General features: G+C 42.9%; 1 protein-coding gene across 1 annotated transcript in view; it reads left to right on the forward strand.

Moving 5' to 3' along the window:
• Nucleotides 1-3,101: 3,101 nt before the first annotated feature.
• LOC106581696 (nck-associated protein 5) overlaps nt 3,102-13,612 on the forward strand; it is a 157,725-nt gene continuing 147,214 nt past the window's right edge. The window contains exon 1 of the mRNA XM_014163934.3: nt 3,102-3,679. The gene's annotated coding sequence lies outside the window, so the exon portion shown is untranslated. The remainder of the gene's footprint in view (nt 3,680-13,612) is intronic.

The following is a 13,612-nucleotide window of genomic DNA, read 5'->3' on the forward strand; positions in this document are numbered from 1 at the left end:
TGTTTGATATAAATAAGGAACTGTGTTTACAGATGGGTCCTTGGTAATTTCCTGTAATTAAGCATACATTGGTTTTAGTCAGTCAGTCTGCTGAAGGCAATTTTTGCCATCCAAGATACAAATGCATAATATCCTAGAGAATTGACGTTATGTATTCATATGGGGAATAGTTTTTGCATGCCCTTTCACTATACGTTCAACTAATTGCAATATGTATGCCAATTAAATGAATCTATACTGAACACAAATATAAACACAACATGTAAAATGTTGGTCCCATGTTTCATGAGCTGAAATAAAAGATCCCAGAAATGTTCCATACGCACAAAGCTTATTTCTCTCAAATTTTGGGCACAAATGTGTTTTTAATCCCTGTTAGTGAGCATTTCTCCTTTACCAAAATAATCCATCCACCTGACAGGTGTGGCATATCAAGAACCTGATTAAACAGCATGATAATTACACAGTTGCACCTTGTGCTGGGGTCAATAAAAGGCCATTCAAAAATGTGCAGTTTTGTCACATAACACAATGCCACAGATGTCTCAAGTTTTGAGGGAGAGTGCAATTGGCATCCTGACTGCAGGAATGTCCAAACGAGCTGTTGCCAGTTCATTTCTCTACCATAAGCCGCCTCAGACGTTGTTTTAGAGAGAGAGTGTGGGCGAGTGGTTTGCAGATGTCAATGTTGTGAACAGAGTGCCCCATGGTGGCAGTGGGGTTATGGTATGGGCAGGCATAAAGCTACAGACAACAAACACAGTTGCATTTTATCGATAGCAATTTAAATGCACAAAAATACTGTGACGAGATCCTGAGGTCCATTGTGAGGACATTTTTTTTTAAGGAATCTGTGACCAACAGATGCATATCTGTATTCCCAGTCATGTAAAATCCATAGATTAGGGCCTAATAAATGTATTTAAAATCTATGAAATTGTTGCATGTTTTGTTTATATTTTTGTTCAGTATAGCTTGGCTACAAGAGTGATATGTACTGTATGCATGTCCACTATGCATTGTGGTAATTCTACTAATTAAAAAAAAATAAAAAAAACCTGCACAGCTAAATCAAGTGCACCTAGAGTAATTGAAAGGAAACATAATATTATTTTGACCCAGGTCTGTGTTTCACATACATTTGAAAGCCCACAAGGAATCTGATGGTATGAGCTCTCAAGGCATTCCAGAGATAGAATTTGGTGTTGCACCCTTAATGTATGCATGCACCATTGTTATGAATTTATGCACTTGTATGGTTTGTGTACTTTAGGTATGAATTTTCCTACAGTAGGCTATATTTGTTCGCATTAGCGTTTATATGCATTTGTACGTTCCCTCTTAATGTGTGCACATTAATCTCTTTGTATTTTGTCCAGCTGAGGCTCTTAGTCATACAGTTAATGCAACCATGCAGCTTCATCTCATCAGTACAGTACATACTGCACAACGCACACAAACACGCACTCCCTGCCAGCCTTGGGAGCATCAGGCCCCAATGTAGGTCACAGCATAAGCCCAGGGGTGTCCTGGTCCTCCCAACACTCTCACACACACGTATGGATATGTACATGGAACCCTATTCACATTTTTGCTCATTTAACTTCCAAACAGTATCTACCTCAAACTCATATATTAGCACTCACTCTGCACTTTATTTTGAAAAGCTACCTAATTTAATCTAAGCAGCTGTCACTCATGTCCCCATGCATTAGCTTACTTTTATGGGATGAAAATGGTCCAGGTAATGTGTGGCATGTGGTGGCTTAGAACATGTTTGTCAGCCACAAGTCTGAAGTCTCATATATTTCCCTCATGTAAAGAAAAAACAACTGATTTGAGCATTAGATAGATTGGTACTTTATTTATTCCCAGGGAAATGTCATTTAAGCTTCTCTCGGTCTCGAGCTCACTCGGGCTCTCTCTCTGCTTTCCCTCTCTCACTGTCTTTTTTTTCTCTTTTCCTCACTCTCTTTTCCTCCCTCGATCAATCTACACCCCTCCCTGCCTCCCTATTAACCTCATTAGGCCTAGTGAGTCACTTCTGATAGCCCTAACGACTGTAAATGCAACCATGCTAGATTCTAGGTTGACACTTCCTTCTAAGGACTTTCAAGGAGGGCCCTTTTAGATACTCACTAGAAAGTGTGGATTAGGTAGTCACTAGGCAAACAGACATTATGATAGTGGCATTGGTTGTCTGTTACTGTATATTTCATAGCAATAATATACTGTAGATATTATATCATATCAGGTGTTAATGTTACAGCCCTTATTTTCACAATAAATATTCATATCTAATCAAATGTTCACTGTAAATATTTCATTGCAATAATCCAATGTTTTTAGAGTTTTGTGCCTTTTTAGTTCTTTAATAGATGTGACATAGGATTCTTTCGACATGAGTTAGCCTGACAGTATATCAACTGAGGGTCATGTGGCATGATACAGACATAAATTATCTGATTTATTTACATCAGTTTCCAACGTACTATTAATAATATTTCAGAGCAGTTGTTTTTTTCTCTCTCTCTGCCCTGTCAAATGCGTAGATAACTCCGTCATCAGTGCATCTTCTATTAAATCATACGACTCCGCTGAAGATGGACTAATAAATGATGTGCGCAAATGGGCAAGCATTCATAAGCAAGTTATTAAGCTGATATGTGGAACATAGGTTTTTTTTTCTTCAGTAATGTGTTTTCGCTGTGATTTTATCATTTTATTTCGGATAATTTGAGACCTGAGGCCAATTCAGCATAACATTATCTTCCTCGGCAGTACCCAAAAGTCAAACACATTCCTTTTAAACTTAATTAATTCTGTCAATTCAAAGAAAGTAATGTATATCGTTGGTCAAATATCTTGGAACTACCTTTTGACGCAGTGTTAGAATAATTGCCCTTCTCATGTAAAGTATTATGATTTTGAAGTAGCTTTGGAGGCAACTTAAGTCTATCATGGTCACTCTCATTAAAATAGTCCAAAATGCAATGGCTATCCTCACCCGCCTTGCAGAAGCAGAACGTGCCACCTATGAAGTCAGCAGTCCCCAACCCCCACCCTGAACACATGTTATACATCCGCTGGGCACAGGCTGAGCATAACGCTGAGACACAGCTGAGAATAGGAAGAGAAAGAGAGGGGGCACTGAAGTGGAAGTATGAGTGAGCATCAGAGACAAGGACAGAAATAGAGCGATAAAGGAATGAATTGCAGAGGGAGGCTCAGAAAGAGAGAGAGCAATGGTGGTGCACATGGGTTTATGGTATTGTTGCAAGAGCCTTTTCTGTCATTTTCTGTGGACATGAACCTCAAGTGGATTTTGTTTTCTCAGACTCCCAGTGGATTTCCCTGGAATTCCTCCCTGGATCTAAACAGCTGTTGAAGACTTGAAGACCAAACCATGCCTTCTCTTCATTGTAGCTTCAACATGGGCCCTTGACTGGGTTCCCTGGCTGGATTCTTACTACCACGGATACCCTTCACAATTTTTATTTAACTCTATCTTAGTCCCAATGAGATCAAAATACCTATTTTTCAAGGGAGACCTGGCGACGAAGGATGGCGCTATGTTGCACCTCCACTAAGCACCACCACTCAGTGCATGCTCTGCAGTGAAGATTCCTCCATGTGCTATCTATACTGACGTCCCTAATCGTGGATAGCCACTGACAGGGTAAGATGCTGCCACGATGGCTGCTTTGAATGAATGAATGACTGTCATGTAGAAATGTAAGACTGTTCAGTGTGGCACTGAATTACCACATCGTAGGTTTGTTATACATGGCCTGAGAATTGGCATGGAGACAGACAGATGGGATTTGAAAAGTATGGTTTGTGTAGCAGTGGCAAGGTTCATGGCGTGCTAAAGGACTTTACTTATGTAAAAAGGAGTATAAACTGGATGGTATGGTATTTCTTTATTACTCTCGTGCCTAAGACCCTCATACACTGCACTCCTCTCCATGCCCCCTCATACCTATGGCCCTTCTCCCCTCAGATCTACTCCCCCACTATAGTCTCACACTGTATCCATTATTTATCCCCTCCCAAGGGATATATTCATACCAAGGAGTATATTCACATTTCAATGTGCCAGGTAATTCTGAATTATGCTTGAAAATTGAGTGTGGGACTCCAATGTGGAATTGAATGTGCTTCTGTGCCAGCTGTGCACTTTGGGTGGAGCAGATTTGTGTACATACATAATATTGCTCTGGTAGCACCTATCTAAACAAGTCTGCACACACATCCAAAAAGGCGATTACAGAATTTTGAGAAGTACGTAGTCATGTGTTAAAAGTGCGTAGCAGCCGATATGTGATATATTGCTTCCTGATGAATAGGCAGTCTCATACAATAGAAATGGATGACTGTGGCAACAACACCGCAGCAGCAGCAGCAGCCCTGAATAGGACAGAGCACTTACTCAACAGTGGATGTGATGTGGCTCAGGGCAAGGGGATGGTCAATGTCCATAGCTAGATTTTCATGCTTGGCCCGTCAAGGCACACAATCGACTGTGTGGGCAAGGGAGACTGAGAAATGCATTTAGGAAGAGGTAATTAGTCTACATGTTTTGGATAAGCATACAGTACAACAAGAAGATGAAAGACAGTGAAACATAGATATGTATGCATATGGTAGTACATACATTTTTATTTCATTAAATCAAATAGTTTATGTAATCAAGGTGTTGTTTACGTAATCAAGACATATGTGCGTGCTGCAGCAAGCAATAGCTTGGGAACTAAGATGGCTAGCCCTGCTTATACAGACGTAGCGGTATTGTAACCAAGCAAAATTTAATGCTGTCTACACACCCACACAAAAATTATTAGATGTCGTTAAGTTCATTTTCAGCTGACTTCAAACAACAGTTTTTTTATACTTTATTTTATTTTAGAACATTACTAGAGTTGTTTTCAGAACAGTTGGTCCAGCAGAGGACACTGTACGCTCAGACTGCACGTCCTTGCTTTACCCCTTTGAGTAGGGAATTGTTTCGCAATTCTACTAAAGAATCCCTTTTTTTGGGTCAAACAGCACATAGTCTCTTGTGAGAGACTGTTAACATAAATGTAATGTCCGTTAGCACAACTACTGAATCTGAGAGGTGGGGGGACATAGTTGGTTCTGGGTTCTGGAATAAAACGGCACAGTACACTGTATTAAGAAAAATTAAGTCAAGTGATCAAGTTGTCTGGGTTGCAGCAGGATGTGATTTACTGAAGAAGTATGTATTTAAATGCTCAGGGGAAAGGTCCCAAGGCCAATGTGAGAGGAAGAGGAAAGCTTCCTCAATTATACCAATTTACCCCCTACCCAGAGGAAGACATTTAATGACACTTTTCTGGTCCAAGCCTTTCCATATAAGCACACATACAGAAAACTGCTGCTGCTGACAAGCCAGTAATGGAGGGACTGTAGGCCCATCCTCAGTTGTTCCCACACCATGGGCTCAATTTAGGACTGTGGCTTACATGTTTGCACACATTTAAGTATTGCACACATAAGGTTCAACATAATCTTACTCTTATATTTTCACTTGTCATGGGAACAATTTCTGAGGATAATGTGGAACTACACAGCAAATTCTCTAGTAAAAAATCTATGAAAAAAGAACACTGTTAAATCAACACTGAAAGTCTGTGGACCCATATACAGTCGTATATATTAATTTTCTATATACAGTCGTATATATTCATTTTCACAAAGTCTGATGCCTCAGTTTTTATGATGACAATTTGCATATACTCCAGAATGTTATGAAGAGTGATCAGATGAATGGCAGTTAATTGCAAAGTCCCTCTTTGCTATGCAAATGAATTGAATCCCCCAAAAACATTTCCACTGCATTTCAGCCCTGCCACAAAAGGACCAGCTGACATCATGTCAGTGATTCTCTCGTTAACACAGGTGTGAGTGTTGACGAGGACAAGGCTGGAGATCACTCTGTCATGCTGATTGAGTTTGAATAACAGACTGGAAGCTTCAAAAAGAAGGTGGTGCTTGGAATCATTGTTCTTCCTCTGTCAAACATGGTTACCTGCAAGGAAACACGTGCCGTCATCATTGCTTTGCACAAAAAGGGCTTCACAGGCAAGGATATTTCTGCCAGTAAGATTGCACCTAAATCAACCATTTATCGGATCATCAAGAACTTCAAGGAGAGTGGTTCAATTGTTGTGAAGAAGGCTTCAGGGTGCCCAAGAAAGTCCAGCAAGCGCCAGGACTGTCTCCTAAAGTTGATTCAGCTGCGGGATCGGGGCACCACCAGTACAGAGCTTGCTCAGGAATGGCAGCAGGCAGGTGTGAGTGCACCTGCATGCACAGTGAGGCGAAGACTTTTGGAGGATGGCCTGGTGTCAAGAAGGGCAGCAAAGAAGCCACTTCTCTCCAGGAAAAACATCAGGGACCAACTGATATTCTGCAAAAGGTACAGGGATTGAACTGCTGAGGACTGGGGTAAAGTCATTTTCTCTGATGAATCCCCTTTCCGATTGTTTGGGGCATCCGGAAAAAAGCGTGTCCGGAAAAGACAAGGTGAGCGCTACCATCACAGTCATGTGTCATGCCAACAGTAAAGCATCCTGTGTCACGGGTGTCGTAGGGTAGAGACCAAGACGCAGCGGGAAAATGTATACTCATCTTCTTTTTATTGAGTGAAGAAGGAAAACACATACAACGTATACAAAACAAAACAAACTTGACAGTTTTTTTCAGGCAAAACAGCTAAACAAGAACAATCTCCCACAAAAACAAATGAAAAACAAACTCCTAAATATAGGACCCTCAATCAGAGGCAACAATAACCAGCTGCCTCCAATTGAAGGTCCAACCCCAATTAACTAAACATAGAAATACAAAGACTAGATAGAACAAAGAAATATACTAACATAGAACAATGACTAACAAACCCCGGACTAATAAATGAAATACCCCTCTACCTAAACACATACACAAAACACACCCTGAACCACATAAAAGAAACACCCCATGCCACGTCCTGACCAAACTACAATAACAAATAACCCCTATACTGGTCAGGACGTGACATCCTGAGACCATTCATGTGTGGGGTTGCTTCTCAGCCAAGGGAGTGGGCTCACTCACAATTTTGCCTCGGAACACAGCCATGAATAAAGAATGGTACCAACACATCCTCCGAGAGCAACTTCTCCCAACCATCCAGGAACAGTTTGGTGACGAACAATGCCTTTTCCAGCATGATGGAGCACCTTGCCATAAGGCAAAAGTGATAACTAAGTGGCTCGGGGGAACAAAACATTGATATTTTGGGTCCATGGCCAGGAAACTCCTCAGACCTTAATCCCATTGAGAACTTGTGGTCAATCCTCAAGAGGCGGGTGGACAAAACAAAAACCCACAAATTCTGACAAACTCCAAGCATTGATTATGCAAGAATGGGCTGCTGTCAGTCAGGATGTGGCCCAGAAGTTAATTGACAGCATGCCAGGGCGGATTGCAGAGGTCTTAAAAAAGAAAGGTCAACACTGCAAATATTTATTTAATTGATGTAATTGTCAATAAAAGCTTTTGAGACTTATGAAATGCTTGTAATTATACTTCGGTATTACATAGTAACATCTGACAAAAATATCTAAAGACAATGAAGCAGCAAACTTTGTGGAAATTAATGTTTGTGTCATTTGAAAACTTTTGGCCATGACTGTACAAATGGCAACAGTGTTAAATTAGCAGGCTGCTAAATTCTTATTCAAATATTTCCCAGTGTCTTGCCTTGCCCAGAGTTACCACCCATGACTGTATTTTTTAATGACAGACATGGTTGTTGCATTCATCCATTTTCAGCCCTATGGACTTCACCAATTGAGATCCTATGGGAATATGTTATAATAAATACAGTGCCTTCGGAATGTATTCAGACCCCTTAAGTTTTTCCACATTTTGTTACATTACAGCCAATTGTAAAATCTATTAAATAAAACAATTTCCTCAGCAATCTACACACAATACACCATAATGACAAAGCGAAAACAGGTTTTTAGAAATTGTAGCAAATTTATTAAAACCAAAAAACAGATACCTTATTGACATAAGTATGCAGACCCTTTGCTATGAGACTCGGAATTGAGCTCAGGTGCATTCTGTTTCCATTGATCATCCTTGAGATGTTTCTACAACTTGATTGGAGTCCACCTGTGGTTCATTCAATTGATTGGACATGATTTGGAAATGCACACACCTGTCTATATAAGGTCGGACATTTGACAGTCCATGTCAGAGCAAAAACCAAGCCATGAGGTCGGAGGAATTGTCCGTAGAGCGAAGAGACAGGATTATGTCGAGGCACGGATGTGGGGAAGGGTACCGAAACATTTATGCAGCATTGAAGGTCCCTAAGTACACAGTGGTCTCCATCATTCTTGAATGGAAGAAGTTTGGAACCACCAAGACTCTTCCTAGAGCTGGCCGCCCGGCCAAACTGAGAAAATGGGAAAGAAGGGCCTTGGTCAGGGTGGTGACCAAGAACCCGATGGTCACTCTGACAGAGCTCCAGAGTTCCTCTGTGGAGATGGGAGAACCTTCCAGAAGGACAACCATCTCTGCAGCACTCCACCAATTAGGCCTTTATGGTAGAGTGGCCAGACAGAAGCCACGCCTCAGTAAAAGGCACGGCACATGACAGCCCACTTGGAGTTTCCCAAAAGGCATCTAAAGACTCTCAGACCATGAGAAACAAGATTCTCTGGTCTGATAAAACCAAGGTTGAACTCTTTGGCCTGAATGCCAAGCGTCACATTTGGAGGAAACCTGGCACATCTCTACAGTGAAGCATGGTGGTCGCAGCATCATGCTGTGGGGATGTTTTTCAGCAGCAGGGAATGGGAGACTTGCCGGAATCGATGCAAAGATGAACGGAGCAAAGTACATCAAGATCCTTGATGAAAACCTGCTCCAGAGCGCTCAGGATCTCAGACTGGGGCGATGGTTCACCTTCCAACAGGACAACTACCCTAAGAACACAGCCAAGACAATGCAGGAGTGGCATCGGGACAAGTCTCTGAATGTCCTTGTGGCCCAGCTAGAGCCCAGATTTGAACCCGATCTAACATATCTAGAGAGACCTGAAAATAGCCATGCAGCAATGCCCCCCATCCAACCTGACAGAGCTTGAAAGGACCATTAGAGAAGAAATTCCCGAAATGCAGGTGTACTAAGATTTTAGCGGCGTACCCAAGAAGACTCAAGGTTGTAATCGCTAGGGCCTCCCGGGTGGCGCAGTGGTCTAAGGCACTGCATCGCAGTGCTAGCTGTGCCACCAGAGATTCTGGGTTCGAGCCCAGGCTCTGTCGCAGCCGGTCGCGACCGGGAGGCCCATGGGGCAGCGCCCAATTGGCCCAGCGTCGTCTGGGTTAGGGAGGGTTTGGCCGACAGGGATATCCTTGTCTCATCGCGCACTAGCGACTCCTGTGTCGGGCTGGGCGCAGTGCACGCTGACCAGGTTTACTGTGTTTCGTCTGACACATGCGGCTGGCTTCCGGGTTGGATGTGCATTGTGTCAAGAAGCAGTGCTGCTTGGTTGGGTTGTGTTTCGGAGGACGCATGGCTCTCGACCTTCGCCTCTCCCGAGTCCGTACAGGAGTTGCAGCGATGAGACAAGACTGTAACTACTACCAATTGGATACCATGAAATTGGGGAGAAAAAAGGGGTCAAATTTAAAAAAGAAAGGTTGTAATCGCTGCCGGAGGGTCTGAATATGTCTAAAAACCTGTTTTTGCTTCGTCGTTATGGGGTATTGTGTGTAGATTGATGAGGGGAATTTTTTTTTAATCAGTTTTAGAATAAGGCTGTAATCTATGAAAATGTGGAAAAATTCAAGGGGTCTGAATACGTTCCGAAGGCCCTGTAAATTAAAAACGTTAACACAATACCATATGTATTTCAATATCTCTGTTTGTGCATGTACATTGCTTAATTAAAACCCCCAGGGCCACTTGATTTCTGAAATGTAGGACCTCTTTAGGTATCAATTTTATATAATATATTTATAAAAAAATATGTATAATTTGATGAAACATTGAATTTGGCCATCGTTTTATTTTCCCAAAGAAACACATTGTGTAACAGATTCATTCAGAACGGAGTGCTCAGGTTGGGGTGTAGGTTTTTTAGCATAGCCTAGAAGGTAGGTAGGGGCTGTTCCACTTTATGTTCCGTAGGTAAGCACCATGGTCTTGTAGCCAGTGGAGTGTGTGGAGGAGCTGGGTAACATGAGAACTTTGGAAGGTTGAAAACCAGGCAGCCTGCAACGTTCTGGATAAGTTGCAGGGGTTTGATGGCAAAGCGAGGAGCCCAGCCAACAGCGAGTTGCGGTAGTCCAGACGGGACAGGACAAGTGCCTGAATTAGGACCTGCGCCGCTTCTTGTGTGAGGTAAGGTCATACTCTACGGATGTTGCAGAGCATGAACCTGCAGGAGTGAGTCACTGCTTTGATGTTTGCAGAGAACGACAGGGTGTTGTCCAGGGTCACGTCAAGGTTCTTTGTACTTTGGGAGGGTGACACTGTGGAGTTGTCAACCTTGATGGAGAAGTCTTTAAGCGGGCAGGACTTCCCCGGGAGAAAGAGCAGTTCAGTTTTGTTGAGCTTGAGGTGGTGGGCCGATATCCAAGTTGAGATATCTACCAGGCATGCAGAGATGCGTGTTGCCACCTGGGTGTCAGAAGGGGGAAAGGAGAAAAGTAATTGAGTGTCATCCATATAGCAATGATAGGAGAGACCATGTGAGGATATGACGGAGCCGAGTGACTTGGTGTATAGAGAGAAGAGGAGAGGGCCTAGAACTGAGCCCTTGGGGACACCAGTAGTGCAGACACAGATCCTCTCCACGATGCCTTAGGATCGTCCTGCCAGTTAGGATGCAATCCAAGAGTGTGCATAGCCTGAGACGCCCAGCCCTAAGAGGGTGGCAAGGATGATCTGATGGTTCACGGTGTCAAAGGCAGCAAATAGATCTAGGAGGATGAGAACAGAGGAGAGAGCTTTGGCAGTGCAGAGAGCCTCCGTGACACAGAAGAGCAGTCTCGGTTGAGTGACCTGTCTTGAAGCCTGAGTGGTTAGGGTCAAGAAGATCTTTCTGAGCGAGATGACGAGAAAGTTGATCAGAGACAGCATGCTCAAGTGTTTTGGAAAGAAGGGATATAGGTCTATATTTTTTGATGTCAGATGAGTCGAGTGTTTATTTCTTGAGGAGAGGAGCAACTCGGGCCATTTTGAAGTCAGAGGGGATGCAACCAGTGGTCAGGGATGAGTTGTTCAGTGAAGTGAAGAAGGTCTCCAGAGATGATCTGGAGAAGTGAGGAGGGGATGAAGTTGAGCTGGCAGGTTGTCGGGCGGCCAGACCTCACTAGTTGCAGGATGTCATCTAGAGAAAGAGGAGAGAAAGAGGTCAAGGCATAGGGTAGTTCTTTGTGAGTGAGACCAGTGGACTCAATAGACTGAGTTAATGAGTAGAGGATGCAATCAACCTTTTTTTTCAAAATGGTTGACAAAATTGCCTGTGAGAGGGAGAAGGATTAAAAATAAATCATCTTAAGGATCGGTGTTCCGTCAACGGGACAGTTGTAAGTCATGCAGCACGTTATATCAAGATCGCAGATTTTAGAGTAACAACAAATGTCGGTACATAGAAGTGTCTTATATTGGCTGAAAGCTTAAATTCTTGTTAATATAACTACACTGTCCAATTTACAGTAGCTATTACTTCAAAAAAATGCCATGCTATTGTTTGAGGAGAGCTTCTAACAACAAAACACTTTTTTCAATGCTATAGGTTTGATAAATTCCCCTCTGAAGGTGAAATGTGTACTTACATTCTGAAATCTTGCTCTGATTTATCATCCAAAGAGTCCCAGAGATAACATGAAGTGTCATTTTGTTAGATATGTCCATATAGCATGCAGGGTTGATTTTGTATTTCCACTTGTTCAATTTGCAAAGAAAGAAATCTGTTAAAATCTCACCCTAAATGTTGTTTCAACGAGTAAAATCACATTCGTATCTATTCCTCAGAGATCCTAGAAGGAACAAGACTTCACTATTTCATTAGGGGTGTAGTATATCCTATAGGACACCATATTTGGTCAGAGAGCGACACCTTCATGGCACGCCGATGACGCGGCTGGCCATCTCTTGAACGACTGTATCTTTGTCAAATAAGCACCAATCGGGGTCAAATAAAGCTAGCTAGATAGCCAATGAGCCGGGCTTTACGGGAGTACCCGGAACCATGTATATGTCATAAAATGTAGCTTCTAACCTTGTACGACAGCATGCATTTTCATTTTGGACAAAAAGTATAAGGATATTCAGTGTTATGAAGTTATGAAAACTGGTTGTTTTGCAAATGTTGAACTTATAATATGGCTACTAATACTTGGAAAGCTACATCAAAGTCCAAGTATACAGATTTGATGATATTCTTGCAGAAAAATGGAATATGAATGTGAATGTCTCCTTCACAATTTGCCCAAATGTACATGGGGACGTCACACTAAGTAATCCATCTGAAACTTTACACATACACTGCTGCCATCTTGTGGACACTATTGGCATTACAACCGGAGTGATGGCTATAACAGAGACCTTTCTCTTGCATTTCTTCGCTCAGCTGCCCACAGTCCTGTTCTGTAAGCTCGCAATGAGTCAACTAGCCACGGAGCAGGAGGGGAGGGCCGAGCCGGCCGGCAGGAAAGGGGACAGTGCGAGTCATAGGATGTGGAAAGGGAGGAGTGTAGGGTCGAAGAGGCAGAATCAGGAGACCGGAGGGAGAAGGATTTAACAGAAGGGAGAGATGATAGGATAGAAGAGGAGAGAGTAGTGGGAAAGAGAGCGAAGATTGCGACGTCGCATTTATCTGGGTAGGAGCTGAGTGGTTAGGGTTGGAGGAAAGGGAGACCGAAAAGGAAACGAAGTAGTGATCAGAGACCTGGATGGGGGTTACAGTGAGTTTAGTATGCGAGCAGCCTCTAGTAAAGATGAGGTCAAGCATATGGCCTGCCTTGTGAGTTGAAGGGGATTGGGAAAGGGTAAGGTCAAAAGAGGCAAGGAGGGGAAGAGAGAGTTGGAAAAAAATTAATCGAAGGCAGACGTCGGGAGGTTGAAGTCGTTAAGTATGAAGAGCGGTGAGACATCGTCAGGAAATGCGTTTATCAAGGTGTCAAGCTCATTGAGGAACTCCCCAAGGGCACCTGGTGGATGATAGATGACAATAATGTTAAGCTTGAGTGGACAAGTGACAGTGACAGCATGGAATTCAAATGCGGAGATGGACAGGTGAGAGATGGAGAAAAGAGAAAATCTCCACTAATGAGAAATGAGTAGACCCATGCCACCAGCGCGACAACCAGATGCTTTCGGACTATGAGAGAAAACATAGTCAGATGAAGAGAGAGCAGCTGGAGTAGCAGTGTTCTCTGGGGTGATCCATGTCTCCGTCAGGGACAATAAGTAAAGGGACTGAAGGGCAGCATAGGCTTAGCTGAACTTTGTGTTCTTGACCGCAGATTGCCGGTTCCAACTGCTGCCAGAGACCCGGAATTCCACATGGGTTGTGTGTGCA

The sequence above is a fragment of the Salmo salar genome, chromosome 21, assembly GCF_965601325.2.
Source record: "Salmo salar chromosome 21, fSalSal1, whole genome shotgun sequence".
In the NCBI taxonomy this organism is placed as follows: Eukaryota; Metazoa; Chordata; class Actinopteri; order Salmoniformes; family Salmonidae; genus Salmo; species Salmo salar.